Genomic DNA, 20,131 nt, shown 5'->3' on the forward strand with positions numbered 1-20,131 from the left:
TCACAATTGAAATCCAAATTCTTCCTTTTGCAGATGAGGACATTTTGTGAAATAGCAGGTTAAACAGCCAGAACAGTGCCTTATTTAGAGGTGCAGAGAAAGGTTGGCACGTAACTTTTTTCCACTGAGGGAAGCATGGGGAATGGAACTTTCCTCTCCTCTCACTGGCTATCTATCTTCTTAGTCTCTGGCCTCTTCCCTTCCCCTGCGTCCCTTTCCTCCTGGCCCTATTAGATACAAAGGAGCCAGTACTGGAATTCGGGTTCTAGTAGTTTTCACAGTGAGAACACCAGGCCTCTGCTGGGGATACCTTAAGATTTTTAGAGACTGGGAACAATATTTGAGTCCTAGTTGCCTGGGAGGTTCTCTAGCCTCTAACACACAGCTGTTCCTGACAGTCGGGGTCCCAGGTGTGCCACTCTTAACTGGCCTATGGTGCAACAGTGACATCCAGAGTTAGAGCCAGTTCAAGCACACTTTTCCTGACAATCTGCTACTCAAATTGTGTGGCACAGGCTTGGGGATTTGCGAGTGGGGGTCCCACAACACAGGCATCCCCTAGATCTAGATGGAAACCAGAATTTTAGGCCCCTATCCCAGACTGAGTCAGAATCTATATTTCAATAAGAGCATCATATTAAAAGGTGAGAAGCACTGTTTTAACAAAGACTTTTCACTACTGTTCCCTTGTTGGAGAGTAAAATGCAAAAAGCACTAAAAATGTCCCATCCCATTGATTTTTCTTTATTCACATTTCTTTGGGGCTCCTAAGCACAGAGACCAACCCTAAACTCCAATATAGCTGTCAACAGAGAAAGGCAGAGTTATGCATTTGATTTTAACTAAGCATAACTTGCCTTGAACTTTTTCCCCCCAGAAAAAGCTGGGAGTGCATATAAAAAAATAGTTTAGTATCCCTTTGGCCTTTATACAAATTTCATATTAATGCTGACAGGAAGGGACAGTTTCATTCTGTAATATTGGGAATTGCAAGCAGCCACACAAAATGTCACCTTCCCCTTTGCTATGAAAATACAGGACTGCAGAATTTTCTCTTTCTAACATGGGAAGGGGCATGCAGAAGCCAGCGCACTCCCCTCCCCTTGGCTCATACCAGGGGAATTGCAGGGAGGAGGCAACAGACCTGTTTTACACCTCCTTGGTTGGCTGACATGGGTGAATGATGGTTCAAAACGGGATCAATACCATCTTCATGCATGTGCTCCCACAGAATGAAAACCTTGATGGGTTTTCAGGAGGAATGTCAGTCTTCAAGCTCCAACAAGCCGTGCTATAGTGAAAACTATTCAAAGTGTCAAAGCTGCTGTTCTGTGCCAGGGTGAACAAACACATGCTTTAGTCTTAACAGCTCATTAGGAAACCTTCTGTGATGTGTAGTTATAATCAGACACTACTGACTTAAATCTGCAAGTTGCATTCCATGATATTACTGAAGCAAATCCATACTTTGTGAGTTAGTTCACTGGTTAAGGTCAGTTATCACAGATCTTTACAATTCCAGTAATTTGCTGGCTCCTCATTTACCTCGAGCCAGTGTGACCAGGTAACTTAAGGTTCAAATCAGAAATTTTTTTAGACTATTAAAATGCAGGGCTGGGGTTGTGGCTCGAGCGCCCGCCTTGCATGTGCGAGACCCTGGGTTCAATTCTCAGCGCCACATAAAAATAAATAAACAAAATAAAGATATTGTGCCCATGTATAACTAAAAAAATATTTTAAAAAATAAATAAAATGCAAAATAAATGGGATACCAGGATAAAAGGCATAAAGTAGGACTGTCCCAGGCAAATTGGGTCAGTAATTTCTTTAAAAGTAGTTTCTTTACTTTTAAATAATTTAATTTTTTTTAAATGAAGAGGGAGGGGACTAACAATAAGTAGAAATAATTGCAGATTGCTAAAAAGACAAGAAAGCAACTGTAAATCAGGCATGTCTATGGATCCCTATGCAATGAGACTCAACACATTCTTACTAATGAGATACAATAAAAACACACTGCAGGGGGCTTTAGGTTATCAATGTCAAGAAGCTGTGCTGCTCCCAGGGTCATCATCAATTAAGTGTAACAAACAACATGACTTCTGGAATGGGAGGCTCCTGCAAATGCAAGTGCACTCTCCCCTGGGAACTGCATTCCACAGGTTTCCCCACCTTAACCACAGAGTCGCCTGTAATTTCTACATGGTGTCAGGATATGTCCTCCCAGCTTCTATTTTAGACCAAAAATAACAACAGACACATCCTCAGCTTTACAACTTTTTGCAATGTTTTCACATGTACTACCTTAGTGAAGCTTCAACACAGCTTTGTGAGATTCTTCTCCCCCTGAAACAGATAAAGAACTGGAACTCAAAAGTGAGGTTGCTCCACTTGACATGTGATTGAGACAGCACTTTTCACTGTACTTTTGATCCTACTGTATTGCTTTTCACCACTGGGCTTTAAGTTTTTCTAGTACAATTGTATTTTGAATGAATGGACATACTCCATAAGAAAAGGAATTGCCACATTTCTTTTTGTCTTACTTTATGACCCAGAAAAGGCAAATCTTGATTATATATTTTTAAAAAAATGGTGTCGAGATGATCTTATTGCAGAAAGATAAAAGAAAGGATTTACTACTCTGTAGTTAATACAGCTTTAAGATAGAAGGGTACCCAGAGGGGGTATTGAATTTTAGGGCTGGGGATGTAGCTCAGTGGTAGAGCATTTGCCCAACACGTGAGGCACTGTGTTCAATTCTTAGCACATACACACAAAAATAAAATAAATAAATGGAATAAAAGTATTGTGTTCATCTAAAACTAAATACACAAACATACATACACACACACACACACACACACACACACACACACACACACACACGTGAAAGTAAGTAGAGGATTTTAAGTCCTGGATCAACCATATCCTTCCATCTTCTTTACAATATCCTTAGACTTCCACATCTCTATGGAACACTTTCCCCAAACTATCCACTCAAGGGCTCTTAGATTAGGGCTAATATTTCATATCTCTGGCATATGTAAGTGTGGGCCAGAACAAGAACTAGGGTTGTTTAGTACTTCAGAATCTGATCTTCTGTTTTGTTTTTTGGGAATGGTGGTGGTGGTGGTGGTACTGGGGATAAAGTCATATTTGCTGTTCCAAGTCCATGGATAAAAACATAGCTTGGCACATCTCATGGGGTTGTGGTGAGAAGCAGGCTCCCAACAATTCTCTTTCAGTGCCTCCCCTCCTCTGACACCCTAAATGCACACAACTCTTGAGAGATCTCTCCTTGAGGCTACTCCCTTGGGACAAACTGTATTTTTTTAAGAGAAAGATGGAATTAAATATATACTTTTAAAATGAAAGAGTACAGACACTAAAAAAACTGTACTAGTTTTCAATACTTTTCACTTCTTTGGGATTCAACCAATGCCAAAGATTGCTATAATGGCTTGTTTATATGTCATGGAAAAGCACAGAAAGAAACCAAAGAGGCATAAAGTGATAGTTTTAAATTTAAATTTCTGTTTGTTTATTTCTTTTTTTTTTCTTTTTTTTTTATTGGATGTTCACAACATTACAAAGCTCATGACAAATCATATTTCATAGATTAGAATCAATTGGGTTATGAACTCCCATTTTTACCCCAAATACAGATTGCAGAATCACATCGGCTACACATCACATTTTTACATACTGCCATATTAGTGACTGTTGTATTCTGCTACCTTTACTATCCTCTAAAATCCCCCCTCCCCTTCCCTCCCATCTTCTCTCTCTACCCCATCTATTGAAAATTCATTTCCCTCCATGTTTGTTATCCCATTCCCCTCGTAAACTCTTATATATAATTTTGTATTACAATGAGGGTCTCCCTCCATTTCCATGTGATTTCCCCTTTTTTTTCTCCCTTTCCCTCCCGTCTCATGTCTCTGTTTAATGCTATTCTTTTCTTCCTGCTCAGCCTCACTGTTCTGCTCTTAGTTGCTCTCATTATATCAAAGAAGACATTTGGTATTTGTTTTTTAGGGATTGGCTAGCTTCACTAAGCATAATCTGCTCTAGTGCCATCCATTTCCCTGCAAATTCCCGTGATTTTGTCATTTTTTAGTGCTGCGTAATACTCCATGGTATATAAATGCCACATTTTTTTTATCCATTCATCTATTGAAGGGCATCTGGGTTGATTCCACAGTCTAGCAATTGTGAATTGTGCTGCTATGAACATCGATGTGGCAGTATCCCTGTAGTGTGCTCTTTTAAGGTCTTCAGGAAATAGTCCGAGTAGGGCAATAGCTGGGTCAAATGGTGGTTCCATTCCCAGCTTTCCCAGGAATCTCCATACTGCTTTCCAAATTGGCCGCACCCGTTTGCAGTCCCACCAGCAGTGTACAAGAGTACCCTTTTCCCCACATCCTCGCCAGCACTCATTGTTGTTTGACTTCATCATGGCTGCCAATCTTACCGGGGTGAGGTGGTATCTTAGGGTGGTTTTGATTTGCATTTCCTTGACTGCTAGAGATGTTGAGCATTTTTTCATGTACTTGTTGATTGTTTGTATGTCCTCCTCTGTGAAGTGTTTGTTCATGTCCTTGGCCCAATTGTTGATTGGGTTGTTTGTTTTCTTATTGTCTAAATTTTTGAGTTCTTTGTATACTCTGGATATTAGGGCTCTATCTGAAGTGTGAGGAGTAAAAATTTGTTCCCAGGATGTAGGCTCCCTATTTACCTCTCTTATTGTTTCTCTTGCTGAGAAAAAACTTTTCAGTTTAAGAAAGTCCCATTTGTTGATTCTAGTTGTTAACTCTTGTGCTATGGGTGTCCTATTAAGGAATTTTGAGCCCGTCCCCACAATCTGTAGATCGGAGCCAACTTTTTCTTCTATCAGACGGAGAGTCTCTGATTTGATATCTAGCTCCTTTATCCACTTTGAGTTGACTTTTGTGCGTGGCGAGAGGAGGGGATTTAGTTTCATTTTGTTGCATATGGATTTCCAGTTTTCCCAACACCATTTGTTGAAGATGCTATCCTTTCTCCATTGCATGTTTTTAGCTCCTTTATCAAATATAAGATAGTTGTAGCTTTGTGGATTAGTCTCTGTGTCCTCTATTCTGTACCATTGGTCCACCCGCCTGTTCTGGTACCAGTACCATGCTGTTTTTATTACTATTGCTCTGTAATATAGTTTGAAGTCTGGTATCGCTATACCACCTGATTCACACTTCCTGCTTAGAATTGTTTTTGCTATTCTGGGTCTTTTGTTTTTCCATATGAATTTCATGATTGCTTTATCTATTTCTACAAGAAATGCCATTGGGATTTTTATTGGCATTGCATTGAACCTATAGAGAACTTTTGGTAATATCGCCATTTTGATGATGTTAGTTCTGCCTAACCATGAACAGGGTATATTTTTCCATCTTCTAAGATCCTCTTCTATTACTAAATGATCAATGGGTTATAGAAGACATAAAGGAGGAAATCAAAAAATTCTTAGAGATAAATGAAAATACAGACACAACATATCGGAATCTATGGGACACAATGAAAGCAGTTTTAAGAGGGAAATTCATCGCCTGGAGGTCATTCCTCAAAAAAAGGAAAAACCAACAAATAAATGAGCTCACACTTCATCTCAAAGCCCTAGAAAAGGAAGAGCAAAACAATAACAAATGTAGCAGAAGGCAAGAACTAATTAAAATCAGAGCAGAAATCAATGAAATTGAAACAAAACAAACTATTGAAAAAATTAACAAAACAAAAAGTTGGTTTTTTGAAAAAATAAACAAGATCGACAGACCCCTAGCCATACTAACGAAGAGAAGAAGAGAGAGAACTCAAATCACTAACATACGGGATGAAAAAGGCAATATTACAACAGACGCTTCAGAAATACAGAAAACAATTAGAAATTATTTTGAAAACCTATATTCTAATAAAATAGAAGAAAGTGAAGACATCGATAAATTCCTTAAGTCATATGATTTGCCCAGACTGAGCCAGGAGGAAACTCACAACCTAAACAGACCAATATCAATAGATGAAATAGAAGAAGCAATTAAAAAACTTCCAACCAAGAAAAGCCCAGGACCGGATGGGTATACAGCGGAGTTCTACAAAACCTTTAAAGAAGAATTAATACCAATACTTTTCAAGTTATTTCAGGAAATAGAAAAAGAGGGAGCTCTTCCAAATTCATTCTATGAGGCCAACATCACCCTGATTCCGAAACCAGACAAAGACGCCTCAAAGAAAGAAAACTACAGACCAATATCTCTAATGAACCTAGATGCAAAAATCCTCAATAAAATTCTGGCGAATCGGATACAAAGGCATATCAAAAAAATTGTGCACCATGATCAAGTAGGATTCATCCCTGGGATGCAAGGATGGTTCAATATACGGAAATCAATAAATGTTATTCACCACATCAATAGGCTTAAAGAGAAGAATTTAACTTACACAGAAGTCTACACCCATGACCAGTTTACCTACAGTTCTATTAACTTTGGTTGTGTCCCTCCACCCCCACTAGCCTTGGTCAGATTACAAGGCCATGGCTTCAGAAAGGCACAGCATCTCAAAGGCAAATTACTGTAATAAGGGAATTGATTTTAAATAGTTTAAAATAATCACTTTTGGGCACAGAACTCTGTAATCTGTACAGTTCCTCGAGACACTTATTAAAGCCCAATTCATCACCAAGAGTGACAGACCTAGTGCACTAGAGATCAGATCATATTCAATATATTGTTTAAGAAAGTCTAAGTACACAGTTTCAGAAACTTTTAGCAACAAAATTATTAAAGTGACAGGAAAAGAGAAGATATAATTAGAGGGCCAAACCTTGTGCCAATGGAAAGTTTGGCTATCGAGAACAACTTATTCTTGAGAGAGAAATATAGTCTATTTTTAATTGGTTTTTAAGTATGTTTTTCCTTTTATCTCCTTGTGCCTGGTCATAACCATGTTTTCCACAGGTCGACATGACTGTCAATAGGTATCTTAAAGAACTTGGAAAAACTCATAGAAAACTAAGGTGGTGCAGTAACCTCCCCAGGGATGGGCTCTGGCTGAACTGTGAGCTTTGTGGGGCTCAGACCTCCCATAATTCCTGGACACAGCCTAGACCCCTGCCCCACATATGTGGGCATTTAAATCTTTTATTTTTTGGATCAAATCATAGAAACAATTTCTGAACTACTTACCTTGTTTTTGTTGTACATATCAATGCATATATATCATTTTTTTTAATCATTAGATATTTCATTTCTTAAAAATGTGAATTCTTTATTTCACTGATTATTAGCCTAAGGTCTAGTTCTCAAACTTCAAATATTTTAGAGTAGAACTCAATTTCTTTTTACCAATGTTAATGGATATTGATGATTCTTTTCAAAGGAATAGAACACGATCTCAAGTCATAGATAACTTATCATCTTGATTGAAATCTTAGTGACCATATTGATTTAAAAATCTGTGCTCTGGCAGGAGGATTATGAGTTCAAAGCCAGCCTCAGCAACTTAGCAAGGCCCTAAGCAACTCAGTGAGACCCTGTCTCAAAATAAAATACAAAAAAGGGCTGGTGATATGGCTCAGTGGGCAAGTGCCCCTGGGGTTCAATTCCCAGCCCCCCCCCCCACAAAAAAAAAATCTGTGCTCTGTTTAACTGCCTTCCCAGAAGATAATCTAGGTTCTTCAGGCCAGGGTCTGAAAAACATCAGGGTCAAGTCTATTTCAGGTCCCTCTGTTACAGAGGTGAAAAGGAGTGGCATTACCACAGAGCAACTCCGATAATCAACATGACTCCAAGTAATGACACACCCACACTGCAAGAGACCTTGCTGTTCCCACATGCAAAACAAACCAAAGAAAAGTCTATATCATTTGTTAAAAACTTATTTGCTTTTAAACCAAATTTTTATGGGAGAAGGCCTTCCAAGTTTGCACCAATATTTTGAGGGAACAATAAACAAAACTATATCACAAAAAAAGAGTATCTTATTCTGCAGAAGAAACATTTAAAGAGTTGATATTGAAAGTTGTAAATAGTAAAAAGCAGACCTTCAAATAATAAGTATTGTAAGATACACTTCAAGATATTTGCAAGCAGTGGTTTTGAAAAGCTTATGAAAGTTCTGGACCTTCTCATCAGAAAATGCAAGTACACACATGCCCAAAAACATCTGTATGGTATTTCAAAGAGAGATGGAGATAGAGAAATGTCATTCCCACCCCCTCTCAGCATATTCTTAGTTCAAAACTTTCATTTTGAAAATGCATACAAGTATCCTTTGTGGATCTATAATAAAATTTCTTTTAACTTTTGTTTTAAAGCATAAGATCTGTTCAAATTGTGATTTAACCAGGCACTTAAAAGTGACCTTGCCTGGGCTATTTTTATGTTTCCAAATAGGCTTTACTCTGTTTTGTTTACAAAAAGATTCCAACAAACCTAACATAAAACTGTAAAGTAGGGAAAAAAAAATAAATTTATTCAGTCACAAACACACACATTTAAAAAAAAAAAAAAAAAAAAAAACTTTGGTACCACCAAGGATACTTACCCACATCATCACTTCAACTCTGGCTTTACAGGGGGGAAAAGCAGGCTGCCAAAGGAAGGCACAAAAATAAAACTCTCAAAATACCAAAAGGAGGCACCAACTTCCTTCCATCCACAGTTGAAGGTCACTGATGGAGTGGGGAAAAAAAGGGACAGGCACCTATTTATCATGAAGGACATAGAAATAAATTTGCCTCTAGAAATTTAAGGACATTTCGAATAAGGATTACCAGGCACAAAAGTTCTTGTCTGGCTTAAATTTTTCTCTACAAAGATAGAGAACTTTATCAGCTGACAATGCAGATAAATGCAACCATCTCTTGGTTCTGGTGACCCAGTATGTCCAAGAATCAAGAATTTTGGACAGGAAATGTACAACATTTTTTAACAAAAAAAAAAAAAAAAAAAAAAGACAGTCTTGCCAGCTAAGCTCTGCTCTCATCTTTCCAGTTTTTTATTTGCTTAAGTGTAAATCAATTTAGAGAAGCTACTATGAAAACAGTGTGTTTTTTTTTTTTAAGGTTAGGGAGGACAAGGAAATGGTTCTGTGTGACCCTCAAAGAGAAAGGCTATTCCCTTCCACTATTTTTCTTTATTGGTTCTTTTTAGTTATACATGACAGAAGAATCTATTTTGACGTAATTATACACACATGGAATATATTTTATTCTAATTAGGACCCCAGTCTTGTGGATGTACAGGATGGTGAGATTTCCTAGGTACATATATGAATACCGCACTATCTTTATAACAAACATGGTGACTTAACTGTCAAGTTTTCTGTGGACCTGTTTGTTCCAGGGCCTTTCACATTATTATGCTACAGAGGTAACAAGTCCAAAGACACAATTAGGAGAGAGGTAAAAATGCAGTAACTGCTGCGTAAAACTTAGTGGTTTAACCCACTGAGAGATGAGCCAACAGCTCATCTGAGTTCAACCTTCCAGATTATGGGCCTCAATTCCCCAATAAAAACAAAGCATACTTGTGGTGACAGAAAGTAGATTAATGGCTGCTCGGGGTGGAGGGGGGATGGGAGGGTAGGAGGAAATGGCTTATGACAGCTGGTGAGGATGGGTTTTCCTTTTGGAGTGATGAAAATGTTCTAATACTGTTTGTGATGGCTTTGCATAATTCTGTGAATCTACTAACCAACCACCACTAAATTGTACACTGGTTAAACAGCATGCTTTATGAATTATACTTCAATGAAACTATCATTTTAAAAAAAAAGTCTGAACAGTGTTGATCATTAAGATCAGGGTCAGCTGGTAGCAGAAGGTTAAGGCATGATGAAAAGGTATTAGAAGAAAAGGCAAGAGAACAAGATGTACGAGAGAAAGCACTTTGGGGCCTCCAAAAACCAAGGCCAGCAGAGCATCCCTGAGGTCAGGACTTGAGGAGGCCTCTGATAACTTCAGTGCTAGGCCTTTGCCTTAAAATTCCTTGGAATTCCAAAGCTTAGTAGACTATCTTGGACTTTGCAAGCAGTTCCACTTATGTGTTGTGGTGGTGGAGATGGTCTTATTAGTCATTTAACAAAACAAACCATGTCTTGGGAAGGTTATATAAGACACTAGGAAAGAGTGAGGACTACCAAGGTGGATGCTTGACCTGGCTTCCCACGACCAAAGCAAACCTCTGATGAGGAAGATTCTAATGCAGGAAACAACAATTAGGTGAAAGACTTTCATTTGTTTATCTGACAAAGATGGCATATGCACACCTGCCCAGACTCCCTCTAAACATGTGGTACACATCTAATTGCATTAATTATCACTTCCACAGGGATCCTTGTCTCTTTCAGCTGAATTTCTCACCGTCACAGGGTTCTTCCAAACACAGGCCTGCATTTCTCTGGCTTGAAGTAACATTGGTGGTAAATGGAAAGTTGGTTGGAGTTACAATATGGCTCTGGGTCAACATCTATTAAAAACTGACATCAAAATTTAGCGCTTCCTTTTCTAATTTCACCATATCATAGGCAGTTATTTTAAAATCTGATTGTGTCCCACCCCACGCACACACACACACAAAAGGAGTTTCCCCTGCCAGAAGAGTTAGGGCAAAGCTGAGCAGCCAGGAGTCCTCAGTTTCCCAAAGGCATTGGGTTGGGAGGAGGGCTTTTGAGTCCCTCAGATCTGGAACTACCCTAAAAAGAAGCTGTGCACAATGAGATCTGAAGACTGCTCAAGTCTGAATGTTGGTACCTCCCCACCTCCATTCCACCCCGCACCCCCCACCCCCCATACGTGGCCACAACACCGAGGGTGATGGTATGGCAGGGCCTTTGGGGGCGATCAGTTCATGAGGGAACCAGTACTCTGGAGGCACTTTACTCCCTTTAACCTAAGTCTCCACAAATGGATTTGACTATTAGTTTTGTGTATTTTAAAACTAAATGAAATGCATAATACATAAAAAGACTACATCTCAATGTAAGATTTACATTCCTACAGGGACCCCATAAAAACACTCTTTAAAACATACTTTTCCCCACAAATCTGATACTAAATACTTTTTGTTTTACTTAACAAGTTTCTTTACAACTGTCATTCTATTTAGGATTAAATTCCACACTATTTCCCTTAAACAGACACCTTCCCTATAGTAATCCTGTGTCAAGAGCCCACTTTGTCCCATATGCAGGTTGATCTTGCATGGTTTCCAGAACAGTGCCACGCCCTTCTGCCTTCTTGTGCTTCAGGCTCTAAGCAAGATCTCTTAGTCTGGGCTACTGTAACAACAATACCACTGAAGGGTAACTGATGAATGACACAGTGAAATGGATGGTAGAGAGAAGATCACTCTGGAGGAGTCTGAAGAGAACATTTCAATACTGACACTGATTTGAGGATGGGGGGAATCCACAGAAGGGAATTATGAGGAACCAAATACTTCTTCAACAGAAGTCGAATTTAACAAGTTTATGGAAGACAACAAAGTTGATCCACTTCAAAATAACGGATAACTCAAAGTTTACCCAGAACCTGGGAGTAAAGAACTAACACGTTCTCTCCCAAATATTCTACCTCTAACAAGACACATTTGGGACATGCCACAGAGCTGGTGCCAACAATGTCATTTTAGCCCCAATGCTTAGGGAATGAAGATTTATCAGAGACTGTTTGTGTGCTTATTCTGAATAAAAATAGAATATCCCTGACATAGCAGAGAGGGAGGAGCTACAGATCTTGAAAGGCAAGATGAAGACCAAGTGAGCAAAACCTTGGGAGAGGTGCAGAAGAGGAGAAAGCAGTGCTTAAAGAGCTCAAGGCAGACTTCTGCCCAGCAGGCTCTCTGGGCATGATGGCAGAGACACACAGCAGGAGCAGGAGCACCTGAGTCAGCAAACTCACTGCCTACTTCCACTTGGTTGAGTCCTGTTTGCAATTAGCCTCTGACTCAGATGGTGAGACCATCTGCAGTTTCATGTTGTCATGTTGGACTGACCACAGAATTTCAGACAGTGATAGGGGACTGGCACCTGTCTTCATATTATTGGCCTGTCAACAGAATCCTTGGAACTGGAAGATTCTAGGATATACCCTGAATGTATTCAGACGTTTAAGAAACTGACGCAAAGCTTTAATAATTACAGAGTGGGTGGAGAAAGAACCACAACAGTACACTTCTTGGATGAGCAATGTCTTAATCTACTACTAATCACAGAGTGCACATAGCTAAGTCAACTTGTCCCTCAATGACTGCTTTGCTCATATCTTAATGATTATCTTTTATAAGAATTGCTGGATCTTCCATTTCAGTATCCCCAAGAGTTACTGATACAACATAAGCTGGGATAGTGAGTAGCATGTCCCTGGATGTGATGCTGGGCAATTTTGCAGCCATTTTGCCACCATGAAGAGCCAGTCTGAGGACACACAAATACACAGTCGATGGCAGTATGGAATGCCAATAAGAAACAGGTCTCTTATCAGTGAGTCAGTACTCAATCATGGTTAAGGCAATTTCCTGCTTAAGGCAATTTCCCACCTGTCCCTATTTAAGAGTTCCTTTTAAAATCTATGATATACTGGAGGGTCTCATGAAATGCTCTGAGTACCTACTATTAGGTATCTGAAACTATTTAAAACAGTTTTAAATATTTAATCTGAAAAATATGCACTCATTTCTTGGTCATTTCCTGATCCAACAGGACTGTGCTTCTCCAAGGGTGGTCCCCAGGTTCAGCAGCATTATTATGACCAGAGAACTTCTTCACACACATCCCCAGGCCTCACCCAGATTTCCTGTATCAGAGATCTTTGAGGGTAGGACCCAGCAAACCATTTAAATAAGAACATTAGTGATCCTGGTACGTGCTGAAGGGTAAGAACACATGCTGCAAAGAACAACTTACAACACCAGGCTCCAGTCATCATCAGTCATAACCAAGCAAATGCTGAACCATGCAAAAATGGGCCAGTAAGTACTGCCCTGCCCTCCAATTACTAAACAAGTACTGCCACAGATGGTGAAAGGCCAGAAAACAAGGAGCATTCAACAAAGGCTCACACAAAAGTTTTCACATCCCGACTGTGAATAGATAATGAGAATATCTGGTTGGGTCTGAAGCAAACAGAAGACCAAGGATCACAAACTTGAAAAAGAACAGAGTTGAAAGAAGGACAACTCTCCCAGTGAACTCAGAAATGAGTTCCTGACACAGCTGAAATGGAGGAGTTGCTGGAGAAGTGGAATAAAGCTGAAATTGTCAAAAGGCAGTGGGGGTGGGGGCATGTAGGTGAACAAAATGAAGCACTATATAAAATATTCCTGAGAGTGCAAAGGTCTGAACGGAGATTCAGAGGAGGGAGGCCATCTCTGAAGCAGCATGGTACAGGGCTGTAAAAGAGGTCAGCTTTCCAGGCCTAAAAGAAGGTTAAGGATGTTCTGAGTAGCATGCCTAGCAGGCTTCCCAATGACAAGTGACATTCCGGGTCCAGGCAATAACTGATCTGTTGACGGGGACAGTGGGGGGCTTCCTTAGCATAGTCCTGAGAGCTGTAGAGAGCCAAGAAATCAGGGGCTGTTTACAACTAGATAGGGGAAAGGGAAGACGGAACTTAACCACCAAACTCACAAGAAATCATACATACCCTGCCCAATCAGAGGTACAAATGATAAATGTACCCAATGGCAACAGCTTAGACACGAATCCTGATAGATGGTAAATTATTCTGAAAATTTTACACAAGAAGGGTTTTGCCTCTGGAATCTAGGAGCATAGCTCTCACCCTGGCTGCCCACTGGAATGGCTGGGGAACTTTCAAGCAAACAGACTGGGCCTGGGGATGCGGCTCAGTGGTAAAGTGCTTGCCTGGCATGTGTGTGGCCTGGGATTGGATCACCAGTACCACCAACACAAAAACAAAAAAACCAAAATCACACACACAAATAGACAAGGCCTTCCTGAGACCAACTGAGTCTCAAAATAAGGCTGGCATTGATGTATTTTTTTAAAAAACTTCCTAATAATTCTGATGTATAATGACTTATCGGAAAATATTAGGGACAAAAAATGAAGTAAAATCTAAAGCCTATATGTCCTGCACAGAAATGGAGCTCATGAATTTTTGTATACCTTTTTTTTTTTTTTTTTTTTTTTTTTTAACGTGGAGCTGAGAAGTAAACCCAGTGCCCACAGATGCTAGGCAAGTGCTCTACCACTGAGCCACAACTCCAACTCAAGTTCATGCTTTTTTATAAAGGGATAAAAATAAATGTGGGTGAATGAAAAAAGAATACTAATAAATTGGGAATGTCACATTTACTTTTTCTTACTCCATTCATATAGAATTCCTAGTCTGGAAATGGAAAGGGACCCTTATTTTAAGTACTAGCCTGATCTCAGGGGGGTTCACTGTGAACAGGATGTAAGAGCATTTCCTTCTGTGGGTTATATTAGTCTGATAACACTTTGGAGAAAGGGTTTTCATGAATAAAGGCAGGGTTTGTGGTCCTCTGAAGAGTATGCTATAGAACACAGAGACGCAGAGACATGCCCTGAAGGACCTTCCACACCACTGCAGAGCTGTGACCTTCAGACAGGTGCCTAGGGACAACAGGAGCAAGCGAGGGACAAGCCATGGAGCAAAGGGATTTTGAGGACTTAGGGCTGCTCAGGATCTGGAGAAGCTTGGTGATAGTCAGGCACAAGGCCGTGTAAGGTCACCATGAAGAGGCTCGTGTGGGATAAGAGGAGGAACACATGAAGCAGCTCCGAAGTCCTGAGGGCTGACGCTCCACCCTCCATGTTGGCCACCATGGTAACCTACTCCCTGGCCAGTGAGTGGTTTAGGAAAGGACATGCGACTCAATTCTGGTCAACGAGCTGTAAGGAAGCATTCCCTGAGGTGCTTCTGGGCAAAGTTTTTTGGCTTCTAAGAGAAATGCGTAATGCCAGTCTGTGAGCCATGCCTGGTAATCTGCACACACATTCTCAGGCTGGCTCTGCCTAGAGACACAGTATCAGCACACGGAGAGGGGTAGAGTGGGGTGCAGGAAGAACCTGGGCCTCTGGTCAATCAATTAACCTTTGAACTAACCACTGAATCAACTAAACTCAAAAGCTGCTCTCTAAAGTTATGAAAAAAATTTTAATTTTCCTTATTGTGTAAAACAATTTGATGCAATTCTGGTGATTTTATTTGCATTTAAAACATATCTAAAGGAGAAGACTAGAAAGATGAGTCAGAATGAGTTCCTGAGGACCTGAAGGCCAGGTTCAGGAATTTGGATTTTGTTCTATGGCAGAGACTTTATTAAGCGGGAGTCTTGTGAAAAGGACTGGGGGGAAAAAAAAGGTTATTTATCAACGGTTCATAGAAAGTTTTATTCCACAATTTTCTCATGGAACACTGAAAAAAAAAAAAGTCAAGACTGGGAACAAAATGGGATAGAACCTCATAAGATGTGGAGGGAAACAGCCTCGTTGCCTATGCTTTTTTACTTTGCAAAAACCTCACTCTTGCATTGTGCTGTGATAAGGAACTCTCCTAGTGACAGTCAATTAGAAATCCTCAGAGTAGTTCACTTGGATGGAAATGTGCCTTCCCCCCATTCAGAGAGGCAAAGTTGCGGTTACAGAGGCTTTTAGAACTTCATCCTCTTGGATGAAGGCCTTGCCTTGTGCCCTGAAGGTTGCTAAACCTGCTTATGAAAGAAACTATTTAAAAAAATTATAAGCTGCTTTATTTTGCATGAAACCTCCATTGGTACCAGTTAATACAATAAGTAATTATCTTCCCCATGCTTCCAATAATTATCTCTTCTAACCAGTTTTTAAAATAGTTTCCATTCAACTTTCCTTTTGACAATACAATTACTAAACCATTGATTCCTTTAACCTCTTCTCTTTGAGCCCCAAGGTAAAACCTAATTATGAAGGCAAATAATTACATATCTAGGATGTATCATCCAAAGATCAAAATCTAGGAGCATGGGGTTTCAGTAGTACTTTTGGCCAAGAAAGCCTGGAAATGCTGCCTGCCAATTCCTGATATTAAGTGGAAACATGAATTCTGACATCATCGGTGCACTGCTACTTTCTAGGCTTCACCAGTACCTTTCATTGAGGATTAAACGTTACTTCCTTGACGTTCAAAATCATAAGTGACTGTTAAGGGGTAGGTATGGTGTTCACCCTAGGGGGACAGGGAATTAATACCATGGCCTCTGTAATCCTGGAATGCAGAGCTATGCTGGGGAAGTTGTGACAATGTAATTTCACTATGCATTAGGTAGTTGCCCTATTGGTGTGAGCTGAGAGTAGCAGAACCACCCAGGTGCAGTAGATAAACTGGGGTGTAGGCAAAGGTCATGAGAGACGCCACCCCTGAAGTGAGTCTTAAACATGAGTAAGTTGGCCCTGGAGGGGAGGAAGCACAGTCTTCAAAGAGGACAGGAGCAGATGCAGAGACCACAGGATGGGGTGTGTGCACAGAGCTGTGGGAAATTAAACAGGCAAGGGCTGGATGACGAAGGGCTTTCCATGCCCAGCTGAGGAGTTCGAATTTCATTCTGAAAGCAATGGGAAAGATACTGGGGCTCAGAAGCCACGGGATTGGGTTACCTTTTAGAAATTACTTCTCTGGATGAAATGAGGAGAATGACTTGCCCAGAGAAGGAAGAAGCAAAGAAACCCTTGGGAATGTTCCAGGCTGGAGTATAGAGTAAGACTTAGAAGGGAGGTCTGGGCTGGAGACACCAACAAAGAGCCTCGTGTAGGATCCAAGGGTGTAGAGCTGGTGGTCCTCAGAAGACGAAGTCTTGTATCTTGAGGTGGAATATGATAGGGACCATAAAATTCTCTGGTTAAGGCTGCCTAGGGGAGAAGCTCCACAAATCCCAGGGTGCTGATGAGTCTTCACAGCATTTCATTTCTTTGTGTCTCCCATAAACGTAGATAGACAATTCTGTTTGCTGGGCATAGAATGCACTATATACTTAGTCTACTGCCAACTTATGAATTCATCCTCTTTCAAAACACTAACACTGAATAGAAATAACAAAAAAAAGATATATATCATTCCTAGAATGGTTTATACCAACATATTTCTCCTTCTTACCAACCAGTAATACCCTCACTTTGCCTCTGTTAATCTTCAACAGACTTTGACTAAGCTTCCTATAGCCTCTCATCTTCTACCTGAACCAAGTCTTTCATTTTCTTCTCTTCTCTCTTTTTTTTTTAAGTTGTAGTTGGATACAATACCTTTATTTTATTTATTTATTTTTACTTTTATGTGGTGCTGAGGATGGAACCCAGGGCCTCGCATGTGATAGGCAAGCGCTCTACCACTGAGCCATAGCCCCAGCCCTTCATTCTTATCATGATTCCCTTTTTTCTTAAAATGAGCACTCAGATTTCATCAGTAAAGAAGCTAATATATATACAAACATATAAAGATATATAAAGTGCCTAGTAAAGTGCCTGATGCATAAAAGGCCCTCAGCAAATAAGGTATTATTGCCAGCTCCGTAAAACATTGTCCTCTCCCCAAGTCACTGACTGGGTAGTCCTCCCGCCCACTTCTCCTCTCTCTTTTGTTACACTGGTTCTCTTTACATGGATGGGCACAGGAGATGGTATTATCTCGAACACATTTCCTCTATGGGCTACAACTATGAAGCTATGTAACTGAGATATTTGGGGACTTCGAAGGGAGAAGAGAATCAATTATTATTTGTTATTCATATTTGCCTCTGAGACCAATGTCCTTCTCTCAGGACATGTGCTTGGATATTTACAATTTGTTTGTATAGATGTACCTCAACAGGAGGCATGAGAATAGTTAAGTTACTGAATCAGAAAATGTCATCATTTTTCCTGGTAACTCATCTAAGCAGATGGCAAATGACTATTTTTATGGCTTGTTTCTCCATTACATGTAGAAATATTTATTAACATTGTATTTCTGTTGCACGTGTGCGACCAGCAAGAAATCAAGTGAGGCATCTGCTACAGAGGCTACGGGGAGGGCGAGTGAGTGTGGATCCCTTCTGGCTTTTGTCTTAGCAGATGAGCAAGACACGTCTCAGGAACACCTGCCTGTTTCCCTGTAGCCAGAGTGTACCAGAAAGGAGACCCCATGAGCAGTCAGGAACAGCTATCATGACACCGCACCTCAGCAAATCTGAGAAGTCACCAACCATGAGATGCATGTTATTTTATGTGCTACTGAGAAAGCAAAAACTTCCAAGGCAGGAAACTGAACAGGGCAGCCCCTCATGAAGCTGGAGCACCAAAAGGTCACAAAGAATCAACTATCCTGCAATCAGGAATGACAAGGAAACCCATGTTTCAACCTGGGAACTGGGCGAGGGAGGGGGGCATCTCCTGGATACCTGACCATTCTGAGTCCACACCACCAGTGTGGTCCACATGCCCTCAGGCAGCATCTCCACCCAGGTGCCAGTCCTGGCTGAAAGGGCTGAGCCATGAGGGGGGTGGACATAAGATGCTTCCTGATTTTAGATACATAAAAATACACGCATCTGGGAGTAGAAAGAAACAAACTCTCATTTGCTGTGAGGCTCCTAATGGGAGTTACTCAGGGTCTAAAGTTGAGAATATCAAAACGGGAAGCAGTCAAGATAGAAACGGAAGTTCAGAAAAGGATCCAAAGGCAATCAACTACTGAAGGAAACAAATGAACCTGGGAGGCAGAAAGGGCCAGAGCAAGACGTGGAGGCCAAGACAGGCCAGTGACCAGAAGGCTAGAGCCCAGCTATAGTTCTGTCCTCTGCCTTTCTGACTTTACAAGTCAGGAGCGAAGTGCTCCTAGTTTCCATTCCTCATCAGTAAAATGACAAAATATATTCTCTAAGATTACTGAGGAAATGAAACAAGTAACTATTTTTTTTTTGGAAGTACTTCCCATACTATGAAGCACTATGCCAATAAAATTATGCTTATTATTCTTCATGTAGGGGCTGGAGTTGTAGCTCAGCGGTAGAAAGCTTGCCTAGCATGTGTGGGGTGCTGGATTCGATCCTCAGCATCGCATAAAAATAAAATAAAGGTATTATTCTTGGTGTAAATATTCTAAATGATCCTTGAGACAGACTGTTTTAATTATTTCCTCAATTTTTGTTTAACAGAAAGCTATACATAAATGAAGCCTTTGTAAAGACTTATTTAAGTAACTAAATAAATTCTGCCAACATTTAGCCCCAGTCCTATTTGGCCCCAAATTCCTAAGAACCGATTACCACTATTGCTGAAAATAGGGGAGAAAAGCAAATCCATCATTGCAGGATGGGATATATTTGTGCTTAAACAAGTACACAGCTCTCACACACCTACCTAGGTCCTCCCTGGAAATCCCAACAACAAAACCAATACAAGTGACATGATGTTTACATAACTGAAATTAGACTCCAAGAGACAACTTTTTAACAGGAGCAACCAGGACAGAGGACAAACAGCTTCAAACCTAGAGTACTGTTCATCACTGACAAAAAGACCCTCACCTCTGGGAGAAGTCGGCATCTAGGCCTCCCAGAATATCTTGATATATTACCAGGGATAGACAGGGAAAGGAGCTTCTCCCCACAAAGCACGTATGGCTTGGAGTAAGACTGTGGCTGGAGGAAGTGGCAGTTGAAGGTGAGGGCTTCCACTCTGCAGCCTGAGTGGCCCTGGGCACACCAAAGGGGGTCTTGCTGTGTAGGGAGAAGGGGAGGGAATGGAGACTTCAGGCTCTGCCTTCCTCTATCCCTGCCTCTGGGTGGACTTGACAGGAAGATCTAAGGCACCATCTCTACCTCACACTTCAGGATTCCACGCATCTCAGGACAGCAGTGTGGAAGGAACAGTGTTTTGAGCTGTTCATTCTCTGTTGACCATCCCCCTTGCTGGCTGAGAATAAGGAATGATGTCAAATGAAGAAGGAAAGACAAAAACAGCTGCACAGAAGAGCAAGAGGAATAAGCTGGGCAGTGAAGAGATGGAGAAACCCATACACCTGCCATGTAAGAAGTTAGAGGGGAGGTCCAGAGAGTGACAGGAATGCCAGGAAGTTTCTGAAGCAATGATCATTTGG

The 20,131-nt window shown here is 40.7% G+C and overlaps 1 protein-coding gene and 1 long non-coding RNA gene across 6 annotated transcripts in view; one reads left to right on the top strand and one right to left on the bottom strand.

Moving 5' to 3' along the window:
- KANK1 (KN motif and ankyrin repeat domains 1) overlaps positions 1–20,131 on the bottom strand; it is a 200,299-nt gene that overhangs the window by 72,074 nt on the left and 108,094 nt on the right. The window contains exon 1 of one of the 5 annotated variants that reach the window (XM_081279444.1): positions 8,581–8,598. The exons of the other annotated variants lie outside the window; for them this stretch is intronic. The gene's annotated coding sequence lies outside the window, so the exon portion shown is untranslated. Of the gene's footprint in view, positions 1–8,580; positions 8,599–20,131 lie in introns of those variants that run through there. 5 annotated transcript variants of the gene reach the window in all.
- Positions 1–20,131, top strand: part of LOC308641148 — a 438,634-nt gene that overhangs the window by 44,124 nt on the left and 374,379 nt on the right. The gene's annotated exons all lie outside the window — the stretch shown is intronic.

Source organism: Spermophilus citellus (assembly GCF_964194105.1).
Source record: "Spermophilus citellus genome assembly, chromosome: 2".
NCBI classification, from domain to species: domain Eukaryota; kingdom Metazoa; phylum Chordata; class Mammalia; order Rodentia; family Sciuridae; genus Spermophilus; species Spermophilus citellus.